The sequence below is a fragment of the Tenrec ecaudatus genome, chromosome 5 (assembly GCF_050624435.1).
Source record: "Tenrec ecaudatus isolate mTenEca1 chromosome 5, mTenEca1.hap1, whole genome shotgun sequence".
NCBI lineage: Eukaryota > Metazoa > Chordata > Mammalia > Afrosoricida > Tenrecidae > Tenrec > Tenrec ecaudatus.
The window spans coordinates 48,575,861-48,589,779 of record NC_134534.1 but is presented as its reverse complement, the minus strand read 5'-3'; the positions used below and the strand labels follow the sequence as shown (position 1 = coordinate 48,589,779).

At 44.1% G+C, this 13,919-nt stretch overlaps 1 protein-coding gene across 2 annotated transcripts in view; it reads left to right on the top strand.

Moving 5' to 3' along the window:
* DECR1 (2,4-dienoyl-CoA reductase 1) overlaps positions 1-13,919 on the top strand; it is a 78,215-nt gene that overhangs the window by 20,747 nt on the left and 43,549 nt on the right. The window contains exon 1 of one of the 2 annotated variants that reach the window (XM_075550621.1): positions 13,035-13,186. The exons of the other annotated variant lie outside the window; for it this stretch is intronic. The gene's annotated coding sequence lies outside the window, so the exon portion shown is untranslated. Of the gene's footprint in view, positions 1-13,034; positions 13,187-13,919 lie in introns of those variants that run through there. 2 annotated transcript variants of the gene reach the window in all.

Below are 13,919 nucleotides of genomic sequence, written 5' to 3'. Positions count from 1 at the left end.
GTTAAATCATATTTAATTGAGTTGTATAATCATCATCAGTTCTAGAGAGTGTTTCCTCCCCACTCCCACATACGTTGTTTACTCCCTCAACCTCCTCACCCTCCCTATCACCCACCCCCCTTCTCTACCTCCCCTATAAACCCTTGCATCAATTCTTATTTTTCTGTCTCTACTCCTTCTGTGCTTCAGTAAAACAGAAACAGTAAAAAAAAAGTTAAGTGGTAAGGATAACATAATAATAATAATAATAATAATAATAATAATACAGAGATAAAAATACAAATAGTGGGTCAAAAAGAAAATACCACCGTGAATATGTAAGACACCAGAGAAGAACTTTTTGTCCTATTGAAACAGAAAAGGAAATGATTGTCAATCATGTCCCTGGGGTGTAAGGCCATTGCACTTGTCACATCATCCGTTTGTCCAGTGCACATCAGTCTGGACACTGTCGGAATGAGGAGTCTGTGCAAGTACAGTTCCACCATGAGCGGCAACCCCAGTGTGGTTGCTCCCCAGCTTTATCTCCTATTTCTCTGAGCTCTGTTGAACTGAAGCATGGGTGTTGGTACCAGGGGGAAACTTGTTGGATCAGTTCTTCCAAGGTCAACCCCCTACCCAACAAATCTAAACCTGTAATGTCGCTGGGAGCGGGGCATGGAGGAACTAAATCTATGGTGATTCTGAGTCTCTTTCCATTGGGCACCCACCAATCCGGGCATTACCTCCAAGGTCCAATGACTGTCCCTTCCACAACTCTGGGGCAGCCACTCTGCTTCCCATCTGAGTGCCCCTGGCCTCAGTCCAAGGGTGCAGGCAGCTTTGAGGCATGGCTTGGTTCATTCTGCCAGGTCTCTGTGTTAAGTTCTTCTGGTGTAGCCCCTGGGTTAGCCCTCAAGGTCGGCATCCAAGGTCCTCATGGTGCTGAGTCCATGGCGTGGTTCACTGAGGGTTGGGTAGAAACATATTTGTAATGTCTACCAGGAACCTAAAACCTGGCCCATAGCTCCCCATCTCCCCCGGTTCTCAGCACTCCTGTTTTAGCATCCCTTCCCAATGTGAGGTCACTTCTCCCCAATCACCCATCACACTCACCAACAGAACTTTCAGTGTCTCCCCCCAAATGTAGATGCTCTACTCTCCTAGATTTGGCTTGATTTTTTTTTGTGGCTCCTTATAGTAGTGGGTTCATACAATACTTGTCCTTTCGTGATTGACTTACTTCACTCAGCATAATGGTTTCCAGATCTTCCACGTCAGGCGGTGTTTCATGCTTTCATCACTGTTTTTAGGGATACATGGTATTCCATTGTGCATGTGTGTCATAGTGTCTTTATGCATTCCTCCACTGTTGGGCATATGGACCACTTCCAGTCTCTTGCTATGTGAACTGTGCTTCTATAATCATGGAAGAGCATGCCTCCACTTGTGTTGTGTCTCTTATTTCTTCAGGGAATATGCCTTGTAGTGGTATTGCTGGATCATATAGGATTTCAATTCTCAGTTGCGTAAAATATTTCCATATCGTTTTCCACAGTGGCTGTGTGGATTCATAAGTTCACCTAAAGTGTATACGAGTTCCAATCTTTCCACATCCTCTCCAGCATTTGTTGTTTTCTGTTTTTTTGATTTGAACTAGTATCATTGGTGTAAAGTGTTATCTCATTGTGGTTTTAATTTGCATTTCTCTGATGGCTAGTGATCAACTACTCTTTCAGGCACAGAATGCCTGGTAGATTTGGGCCACAGGCCCTTTGATTAATGTTTGTGAGCTTAACCATGGCACAACCAGAGCTTCTTCAAACTAGAATATAAACAAGTTACAGTGTGCTACAAACGTGGATGAGAACATGCTAATTCTACCTGAGGTGTTAAGGGAGATGGGGGATCTCTTGAAGCTTAAAGATGAATGCTAAACGGTGGCAGGGGTCTGTTTGTGTAAAGATAGACAGGGAAGTAAAAGGGGGTGAGCCGGGAGAGATAGGCAAGAGCCACATCATGAAGCCTTGGTGTTCTGTGTGAAACTAAGGGATAGGGACTTTGTGTAGACACCAGAAGCTATCAAAGGGCTTTTAGATGTTTGTAGGGCTCTGGAAATATGCCACAGGTGGGTTTCAGTGAGTAGAGACTGAGACCAGTTAAGCGATGACACAGTATGATCTTGGAAGTCTGGCAGTGGATGCAGAGGAAAGGTACTGGGGTAGTTGAGTGCATGGAATTGAAGGGGAATCACATAGATTTAGTGCACAAGGAGGACACAAGGGACTTACTGCAGGGGCTGCAAGGCCCAGATGGATGGTTGACCTCCGAGGTCCTGCACACAAAGCAAGAAATATCAAAACAGACTCCTTTGCCAAATTATGACGCTAACTTTGTGTGGTGTCAACATAATCTGGTGTCAACTTGGGATTTAAGAGCATTAAGAGTGAAGGGGTGGAGTCTACTCTGTCAATCGGGTCATAGCCAGTGAGGTTTCAGTGTGTGCATGGCCTACCCCTAAGGATTCTGGGAATTCCAGTATTTCCACCTTGGAGGCGGGAGATGCTTCTCTCTCTCAGCTCACTGCCTTGTAGACTCTCTCTGTTCACTCCCTGAGAGACGCTCTAGTGATAAGACACATGGTGCTACACCCTGGGAGCTGGAGAAGCCATGTGGACCTACCCGGATGCAACCAGACCTCTGGAGCTGGAGAAGCCACATAGAGACATAGAGACCCCTGTGAGAGCGGAGACGCTTACAATGCCACTGGATCCACAAGACTTCCAACCCACTGGCCCATGATCCTCCTGCAGTTGGCATCATTGCATGTATTTTGTGAGTCTGAAGAGGACTTTATAGATTGGTATTAGACATATGGACTAATATCTGACTTATGGACTTTATCTGGACTGGGCCTGGGATGTTTTCTCAATATTCAATTGCTCTTGTATATAAACCTCTTTCTTATACACATATGAGTCTCCATGCATCTGTTTCTCTAGTCTACCTGGACTAATATACTTTGTAATCTTCAACATCATCAAAATGCGAACCTCGGGTAGTTCTCCAAAGGTCAGTAAGAACACATGAAAACCAGAAAAAACCAACCAACCAACAAACTCATTGCTATTAATTCAATTCTGACTCATAGCAACTGTTACTGGAAATCAAGTTCCCAATGCCCTGTCTCAGGACCCTGTGGACTGAGGAGAACTGCCTCTGAAGGTCTCTGAGATGTCAACGCTTTACGGGAGAAAAAGCCTCATCTTTCTCCCATGGAGCAGCTGGTGGCCCACACTGTTGACTTTTCAGTTAGCAGCCCAACACATAGCCCACTATACCACCACCTGAAAGAGTAGGGAGACTCCAAAATTCACCAGCATTTTCTATATCCCATATTAGTAGACATTGCCATGACATCTGGCAATCTTTGGTTTTTAAAGAAAATTCCAGGTAGAAAAATGATTAGTAAATACAACAGTTCTCTTCCCAAGGTGATGATTCACATTGAGACCCGAAGTGTCTGGAAAACTAGTGATTACTGCTAACTGAGAGGTGAGCAGTTCGACAGGACTAGCTACTCCTTGGGAGAAAGACAGGCTTTCTACTCTTATGAAGAGTTACAGCCTTGGAAACTCACAGGGGACAGTTCTACCGAGCTAGTCAACACTCCCAATATATACCTATGGAAAGAAGAAAGAAAACTGCCTAAATAAGTAGGCTGAGAATAAAGGGACACCTGTATTTTGATTGCTTCCAGTCTGGGGACACCTCCACACTGGAATGTGTCCTAAAATTAGTGGTAGAATTGTAGGTTTTCATACTTGTTGAAATGATGAAATTATGTTGCCATTCTTCACCTTTAGCTACAATTTATGTTCTGTGTTTCAAAATCTATTTCCAGCTTCAGATTAAATATCTCCACTTGTATATTCCACAACCTTTCTAAGTGTGTCAATTTTAATAGGAGTACAGAACTTGTTACCTTCCTTTCTCCATGAAGACCCTTTTCATGTCAAACCAGCCATCCCAGGGATAGCACCGCTCTGCGTGCAGCTGTCTACACAAGAAAACTCCGTCACTGTCAGCTCTCCTCCCTCTCACTCGTTACTTCTGGGCTCAGGGTAGGTGTCAGTGGAATAGGCTGCCTTTATTTCTGATGTCTTTAGTACCTTGCCCCTGGACACCTCCTGTCTAACTGACCTTGGTTTCTTTTTCCAGTTGTTCGGAAAAGGGCTTCTTTCTGAAACACATCGACAAGGCAAAAGTTGTTTCCCACCTAAGTCAGCATAATGGCTGACTCAAGCCCGTTACTGACCTCACCTCTTGCTGGTCTCTCCTTCTACTCCTTCTACTCCTGCCGTGCTGTTCCCCAGACATGCAAGACACGTTCCCTCCTTCAGGCCATTGCTCTTTTCCCTCTGCTGGGAATAACCCTCAACTCTTCCCTTTGTTCAGTGGGCACCTTCCTAGTGAGGCCTTTTATGATCCTGTTATCCATAGTCTTCGTAACTCCCACCGAATGTCTGGGTAGGACTACAGTGTGCAGTGGGAGGTGCAGTGGAGCACCAGGGGGACTGGATCTCTTGCTAATAATGTGCACAGGGTTCCATGGCACCCGCATGCAAGTGGGAGCATGCATGCAAGGGGAATGGAACCTTCTCATGGGGATGGGTTAGTTTTGCCATTCCATTGCTGTGTAGTCTGGGTAGAACAGATTCATGGACACTCATGTGTATAAGAAAGAGCTTTATATTCAAGAGCAATTGAATATTGAGAAAACATCCTAGCCCAGGTCAGATCAAGTTCATATATCCGCTATTAGCCCATATGTCTGATACCAATCTAGAAAGTCCTCTTGAGACTCACAAAACACTTGTAATGATGCTGAATGCAGGAGGATCAGAGGCCAGTGGGTGGGAAGCTTGTGGATCCAGTGGCATTGCAAGTATCTCAGCGCTGGCAGGGGTCTCCATGTGGTTTCTTCAGCTCAGGGCACTAGCGTGGTTCCATGTGTCTTGTCAGCTGCAGTGGCTCTCAGGGAGTCAGGAGAGAGAGAGAGAGAGAGGGAGGGAGGGAGGGAGGGAGAGAGAGAGAGAGAGAGAGAGAGAGAGAGAGAGAGAGAGAGAGAGAGAGAGAAAGTCTCCAGCCTCCAAACAGGAATATCGGAGTTCCCAGAACCCTCAGGCAAAGGCCATGCTCCTATGGCTATGAACTGATTGACAGGCTAGACTCCACCCCTTCACTCTTACTCCTCAAATTGACACCAGCTTATGGAAATACACAACTGAGCTTAAAATGAGCTATCTCAGAGATGGGACCTCAGAATCATCAAGAAAGAAGGACCAGAAGTGGAGAATGTCCATTGAACCTGAGTTCCCTGCACTGAACCTCAACCCAGGAGATAAGTGTTGTAACACGTTATAGACATGGTAAGAACCAGCTCCATAGGGTGGCAGTGGAGCCAAGAGACAGGCGGAATTAGCATGGTGGTCTTTTGGAGCAAGAAAGCTGAGTGCCTTTGACAGGGGGCTTGCAGGCAGAGTGGACTGTCTCCGGGCACGTGGTGGAGTTAAGTTTGCCAACCCACAGAGCTAGTGTCATGTCTTCAGGCCAAGGCTTTGTAGCAGAGTGCGGTGCCTCTGGATACTTGTCCACACAGCTGAAAGAGCTTTGTAACACTTGCCCAACTAGAGAAAAGGCCAAAGGGCCACAGGTTGAGAGGCTGAGGGCCAGGTTGAGGCATGCTTGCGGGTGTGGGTGAGAAGTTGTACCTGATTGAACATTTCCCGAGTTGCCTCTGGTCCTAAATTGTGAGTGGTCACTTTCCTGATTAATGCCACAATCACGAGTATTGTCTGGGTTCTTTGAGGCCATTGCAATGAATTATTGAATCCAGCAGAGGTGTAGAGAATGCTGCGGAAGGAACAGCTGCAGTCAGAGTTGGTACAAAGGTTGGTTATGAGGCAAGTCTGGCCTCATAGGAATCAGTCTTGGATTAATGCTGATGGGGATTCTTGACCTCTCACTTGTGAGATGCCACCACCCTGACATTAGCAACTTTCTACTCTTCTATGGGAAGTGGCTATTCAGTGGTTGAATTCCCTTCCTGCCTTCCATGCAAGAGAACAGCATTCACTTCCTGGCCAGCGCACCTCAACACACAGCCATTGTTTGTTTTGCGGCAGAGTTTTGCATGTCGCTGTGATGCTGAACAGATTTCAGTGTAGTTTCACAACGTTAATTTAGAAAGAGAGGCCTGGCTATCTACTTGTGAAAACTAACCAGTTCGAACCTTGTGGCTCCTAATTGTCCAATGTGCATGGGAGCATCATGAATCCAAGGCTGGCCTGATGGCAGTTAACAGCAATTAATTTTCTTCTGTTCAGTATTTTTCTTCCTAGCTTATAACAACTTGAATATACGATATTAAAAACACAAAAACTAACGCAAATCGAAACTCACTGTCATCAAGTCAATTCGGACTCACAGTCACCCAGTAGAACAGGGTAGAACTGCCCCTGTGAGTTCACGGTGACCATGGCAGTAGAGGCCCCGTCTTTCTGCAGCAGAGGCGCTGGTAGTTAGTTACAAACCAGTGACTTTGGAGTTAGCAGCTCAAGGGCTCCTTTCAAATAATGTCATGGCAGTATTTCCCTCAAAGGTCACATCTCAAAGAGTAGAACATTGGATCTGGACCATTCACTGCTTTAGTCCGAGTCTCTACAGCAGAGCCTGGAACTGTCTAAAAACAAGTAAACAAACTCAAACTCACTGAGTCAACTGAGCCTTTGAGTCAATTCTGGTGGTATAGTTTGAGCCTTTGTGATGTAGTGGCTGTTTTACGCTGTGAATTGCAAGGTTAGCAGTTCAAAACTACCATCCACTCTGTGGAAGAAAGATGAGGCTTTCTTCTCCTGTAAGGATTTGACAGTCTTGGAAACTCAGGGCAGTTCTGCTCAGCATGATAGGGTGTTATAAACCTAGGACTGTAGAACCCCAATAAAAAGTAACAGAAGAATACATTATCATATGAGCTATATAGTTAATTATAACATGATGTTTATACCTAATTTCTTCCCATATAAGCACGTCTCAACTAACATTGTGCCTTTTTCAAGAGCTGGGATTCTGATTTAAGATAGTCATATTTAATGTTGATTAATGTCATAGGGAATCAACCAGAGTTGATTTGGAAGAGAAATTAGAGGAAATGAAGCCTCCCAACAAAATTTCAAATTGTATGCTCAATTATTTCTGTTTGTTCTGTAGTGTTGGGGAAGGATCTGTTTCTTTACATCTGACTGCAGAATGATAGGAAATAACCCTGTAGCACAGAGTAACTTCTTTTCTAAGGACTCGTGTTCACCCTTCTAAGATGTATCATTACTCTAAAACGTAATTTCTGTTTGTATTGGTCACTGCCTAATTCCTCCGAAGCCCCCGGAGCTCAGAGTCCAGGGAAGCACTGGCTTTGATATTTGCTCAACCTTTCCTTCAAGTTGCTGTGACAACAAGATCTGTGCTGTGCGGAAGCTTAGAATATCAGCAGCCTCTGCAGTGATCTGCTTTGCCGTAAGGGATGGGTAGAGATACTTAAGTGGTTCACATGGTAACAGAGCACGGGATTACCACTGCTGTGACAAGCCATGCATATGGCCAGGGTTTAGACACTTAATTTCTCTTAAAATTGGCAAGGTCACTGTTGGCCTTTGGGGTGGGACAGTACTCTGTGCAGGACTGTCCTTTTCAGGCTGAATCACTCCATCAAGCACAGTCTGCCTAGCTGCCCCAGATTTTTCTGGATGCCTCCAGTTAAGGACTGCGTACACGGTGCTCAAGTAGCAGTGGTCTGGGTATTGAAGAGACTGCGTGGGGGGCCCAGACATGTACTTTCAGCCACCTGGGAAAAATAAGTCAAGTGGTAGTGCTTGAAGAGGTAGTATACACTGAGGCAATATGTAAGGTTTGTTGGGGGTGCAAAATGCCCAATTTTCTAAAGTTATCTTTGGAAAAACAGGCTTGTTTCCAGAGCTATTATTTTCATACCGCAGCTGAACCCACTTGCAACTTTCCTCAAATCTGTATTTGAATTGTGATTTGGTCTAAAAATATCATTTTGACCAACCAACAAGTAATTAGAATTAGGTGTCTTCAAAAGGGTCAATGAAATGCACAGAATGAAAAATAAAAACGGTGCATGGATGACAAACAATTGTTACACTGAAATAACCTTGCACTAACTTGCTATTACTTGTCTAAACAGGATCTAGCTTGAGATACTAAGCAAGTTAAGCCCCTTGTTTGGAAAGCACTCTTACCAGAGCAGCATGAATTCTGCTAAAATGGAAGTAAGCCAAAAAAAAATCCATTTATGGTGAAGCTTGGGTAGACGGATGGTGAAATCATTGATTCTTTACGAAAAGCTTATGGGGACAATGTCTTAAAGAAACCAGCCGTTTGCAAATAGATACATGGGTTTAAGAAGGGAGCAGAAGATATTGAGCATTAAACCCCCAGCTCAGACTTTATCCTGCAACGAAAGTCTTGTTTGTGCCCTGATTGCTTTTCAATGAGTAGTGTGAAACTCCGGAAGCCTTTCTGAAGACAAAACACAGAGCAGTGGTCACCACGGGGTGGAGTTGATCCAGTCGAGGAAAAAGTGGGCAGATCCAGAGCAAAAGGTCCTGGCAACCAGTTTTAGGATGCTCAAGGCATTTTGCTTGTTGACTTTCCAGACGGTCAATAACATCTGCTTATTCTGAAAGTGTTTTGAGAAAGTTAGACAAAGCTTTAGCTTAAAAAAAAGCGTCGGGGGTGGGGCAGGAAAACGTTCCCCGGGCCATTCTCCACCCTGACTGTCCTGCTCATCCTTCTCATCAAACAAGGGTAACACTGGGAGAAGTTCAGTGTTATTAGCCTCGACCTGGTTCCTCACTTCTTTTTCTTTCCTTTGCTTTTTGTCTTAAAGCAAAAATTTTCAAAAGCCACCCCTTTTTCTTCAGTTTCTGACATTAAAAAAAGCTGCATTGGCATGGTTACATTTCTAGGGCCTTCTGTTTTCTAAGGATAGACTAAGTGGCAGGTACCATTGATTACAAAACTATCTTATAGTTGGGACAGCTTATGTTGAGAAACAAAATATGTCTCTTATTTTTACTTTTTAAATTTTATTTTTCCATAAAATTTTGAAGTCTACTTCTATTTCATTTTCTTTATGAATATTAGGGAAAGATTCCATTATTTTTAATTTACTTTCTCTACAAAATCTGAAGTCCCTTTGTATGGCTCACACGTGACTGGTAAATATAGAGTGCTTGTCCTTCAAACTTCCTGGTGTGCAGGAATCGTGGGCAAAGTTTATGCTCATCATGTAGGCTCTATCTCACTCTTTTAACAGATATATAGTACTTTGGTGTATGTATGTGTCCAAAATGACTAGGTATGTCTCCTGTGGGAAGGAGCCCTGGTGGAGTAGCGGTTACGTGTTTGGCTACAGCTCGCATGGTCAGCAGTTAGAAAACCACCAGCAGGAGCTTTCTACTCCTATAAACAGTTAGTGTCCGGACACAGTGTGGGAATTGTACCTGACCTGATCGCACCACACCGAGGCAAAGCACTGGGGGAGTGCAGCGGAACAGCAAGGGAATGGAGTGGCAAGGTCCCCAGGGAATACTGAAAGTGGACTTTGGGGTCAGGGCGTGGTGCCCCAATAGACTGGACTTGAAAACACTCCTAACGACCAACAAATGATCCTTGAACTAACTACAGGCTTTTCATTCTTGATGTGTTTTGTTTTGTTCTTTGTCAGTGGTTTGTTGTTGATGTTTTGTTGTATATTGTTGTTTGGTTTTGCTCTGTTGTGTTTTTGTGCATGTTATTATTTCCACAGGTCTAAATAAGGTAGGCTGGATGAACAATCTGGAGGAGAAAACAATGGGACTGACAGTTCTGGGGGGACATGGGCGAGGGGAAGGTGCGGAGAAAGGAAGTGGTGTTAACAAACCCAGGGAAAAGGGAATGACAAGTCATGCAAATCGGTGGTGAGGAGGGTGTGGGACGCCTGGTAGGGCATGTCAGATGCTCACATCCATCCTCCCAGTTGCCAGACTGCAGTAGGCCCCACTCCCTGCTGTTAAAGACAATGGACACCTGCAGACATCTATTTTGTTCCAGTAGGTGGGGTTTATATCCTACTGATAATGGTTCCTATAGAGATCTAGGGAATAGGTCAAAGTTAAGCCACCATTCTAAACGTAGGATCTGCGCATCTTGTCACATGTATAACCCCAATTCCTCCCCTTCCTATTGCGTGTACGTCCTTAGACCACCTCCCTCTCATTACTGTATTACCCATAGGACAGCCCTTTCTAGTGACGTATGTCCTCACCTGTAATTAGGGGGCTTGCACGTCCCCAGAGAATATAAAAGGCCTGGGCTAGCATTAAATCACTCTCTCTCCCTCCATGTGGACCATCAAGGTGGGCAGAGGTGAGCATACTACCATGAAACATGTCTGACTCCATTTATTTCAATACTTCACGTCTTTCTCTCATGCTATCAATAACTTTACTATGATCTTTGCTTATTATTGCTGTACAATTGCGCCTACCAGACCTGTAATGATGTGTTAGGGGCTGGCTTCCCCTGACAGAATTGCTGAAACCCAGGTGGGACAGAGCATGATAGTGGGACAGGAGGAAAGTCAAGGGAAATAGAGGAAAGAGCTAGGAGGAAAAGGGCATTTATAGAGGTCTAGATAAAGACATGTACATATGCAAATATATTTATATGAGGATGAGGAAATAGATCTATGTGCATGTATTTATAGGGTTAGTATTAAGGTAGCAGAAGGACATTGGGCCTTCACTCAAGTACTTCCTCAATGCAAGAATAATTTGTTCTATTAAAGTGGCATTCTATGATGCTCACCTTCCCGACACAACTGCTGAAGACAAAGCGGGTGAATAAGCAAATGTGGTGAAGAAAGCTGATGGTGTCGAGCTATCAAAAGATATAGCATCTGGGGTCTAAAAAGCTTGAGGGTAAACAAGCAGCCACTTAGCTCAGAAGCAACAAAGCCCACATGGAAGAAGCATACCAGCCTGTGTGATCACGAGGTGCTGAAAGGATCTGTTATCAGGCATCAAAGAACAAAAAATCATATCATTGGGTGCACACCTCCATGATACAATCACTGAAGACAAATGAGTGCATAAGCAAATGTGGCGAAGAAAGCTGAAGCTGCCCGGCTATCAAAAGGTATAGCATCTGGGGTCTTAAAGGCTTGAAGGAAAACAAGCGGCCATCTAGCTCAGAAGGAACAAAGCCCACATGGAAGAGGCACACTAACCTATGCGATGAAGAGGTGTCAAAGGGATCAGGTATAAGGCATCATCAGAACAATAACATTTTACCATAGTGAATGAGAGGGGGAGTGTACAGTGGAGACCCAAAGCCCATTTGTCAGCCACTGGAGATCCTCTTGCAGAGGAGTCTAGGGGAGGAGATGAGCCAGTCAAGGTGTGATGTTGCAACGATGAAAATGACAACTTTCCTCTAGTTCCTAAATGCTTCATACCCCTCCCCCCCGCCCCCGCCACAATCACGATCTGAATTCTACTTTGCATGTCTGGCTAGACCAGATGATGGACACTGGTACAGATAGGAACTGGGAACACAGGGAATCCAGGATGGATGATCCCTTCAGGACCAGTGGTGTGCATGGCGATACTGGGAGGGTAGAGGGAAAGTGGGTTGGAAAGATGGACCCGATTACAAGGATCTACATGTGACCTCCTCCTTGGGAGACGGACAACAGAAAAGTTGGTGAAGGGAGACGTCGGACAGGGTAAGATGTGACAAAATAATAATTTATAAATTAACAAGTGTTCATGTGGGATGTGGGAGCTGGGAGGGAGGGAAAAATCAGGACCTGATGCCAGGGGCTTTATTGGAGAGCAAATGTTTTGAGAATGATGAGAGCAATGAAAATACAAATGTGCTTTACACAATTGATGTATGTGTGGATTGTGATGGGAATTGTATGAGTCTCTAATAAAACGATTAAAAACAAAGCAAAACAGTGTCAGAAGTCAACATTGACTCGGTGGTTTTGAGTTTGGTCTTGGTTTAGTTTGGTTTCTTGTGGATATGTAGATTGTTGCTAGCATGTGGTATTACAAGCAAATTATGAGTATCTTTTGCGATTCTGGGTCTTTTGCGTTTCCCTATGATATTTATGATCAGTGTGGCAGTGTCTTTAAAAAAAAGACAACTGAGATCTTGGCAGGGATCATGTTATATCTGTAGATCTATGTGGAGAGTGCTGCTTTTTAACAATATCCAATCCACGGACACAGGGTGTCTTTCCATTGACTTAAGTCTTTAATTTCTTTCAAGGTGTTTGGTGGTTTTCAGTATGCAAACCTTGTGCTTCCTTTGTTAAGCTTATTACTAAATAATGTTTTTAGATGGCTATTATGAATGTCCTCTGCTGACCCCACAGCTCCTCCCCCCTAACTGAGTGAGTATTTTAGCAGGACAGAGTCTTAGATGTGAACTTTCTGGGTCAAAGGGTATTTATATTTAGCATTTTGATAAATATTGCCGTTTGTTTCCAAGGTAGTGGCTCCAGGCCTCATTAACAGAACATAAGGGTGACTTTAACCGGTTGTTTTTCTGTGTTCTGCTTTTGCTAAATTCTTGAATTTACCTAAGTGGAAGGAGGAAAATGCTATGCCCTGTTGTTTCACTATACGTTCACTGAATTCTAAGTATGGTCGTATATATTTGTTAATCAAAACTTCCTTTTACTGCATTTAAGTCCTTTATCCATTTTATCCCCTGTTGATATTAATTAATTAATGCGCATGTCTCAGTGGAAATATTTATCCCTTTCAATTTTTCCCCTTGGGGTTTAGAGTAACTCTGAAGAGTCTACAATTTAGAGTCATGGGAAATGACCTCTAACTCTTTGAACACGCGGCACAGAGCAGGATTTGGGTCCTGGACCTTAGAAGACTGTTTGGCTGTACCCACGACCTTTTGTAGAACTGGAAGCTGGCCAACTAGTGCTGCTCTTACTACGACAAGCATTTCGTGAATGCCTAATGATTCCAGACCACCCCTGTTGTGGTAATAGGATTCCTGTTCTGCTTTCCTGGTATGACAGAGTCGAGTGGGGAAGCCAAGGAACATCGTGGAGGTAGGGATTTATCTGACTTTTTAACAGAGGCGCCTGCTGTCCAGTGTTAGCAGAACGGTGAAGGTTGATTCTGCTAGGTTGAGCAAGAAGTGGGTGTGGCTAAACTGAAAAAGAAGCCTGGACAAAGGTCTGAGGGTCAAAGTGTACACCAGTGTGGAGAATGCTGAGGAGCTGGGGAGAGGGGAGTTGACTGCAACATGTTGAAACTGGTAGGCTGTGGGGCTAGGAAGGCAGTTTGAGGTCATATTGCAAAATAGCTTCTATCTCAAGTTAAGGGTGAAGTTTGGTTTCTTGACTCTAGAAGGCACCAGATGCTTTGAAGGATAGAATGTGGTGGTCTTCCCAATGGTAATAGAGATCGTGTCGTGATTAGTAAGCTAAACACTATAGAAATATTAACTCTGGCTGACAACCTCTGGTGAGGGGCTATTATTATATCATTTTTCCAAATGTGAACTTGGATTTTCTTAGTGTACCTAGCTTGTGAAACCATTGCTTCGCAGGTATTTATTCTACGTTAAACTTTAGAAATTCTTCTATAATGGTTACAAAAAAAGTCCACCTTCTTTTCTTTGTCCATTTATAAAAATGGTTTCTTGGGTTATGTTGAGAGGCGGGGAGGGTATATCACACATTCCAATGCCACAGGGCCTTGAAGGTCCTAATAATGAGAACCCGTGTGTGCAGTGTTCCTTTGTGAGAGCCCGTGACTGCTGGACAGAGCCAGGCTTTG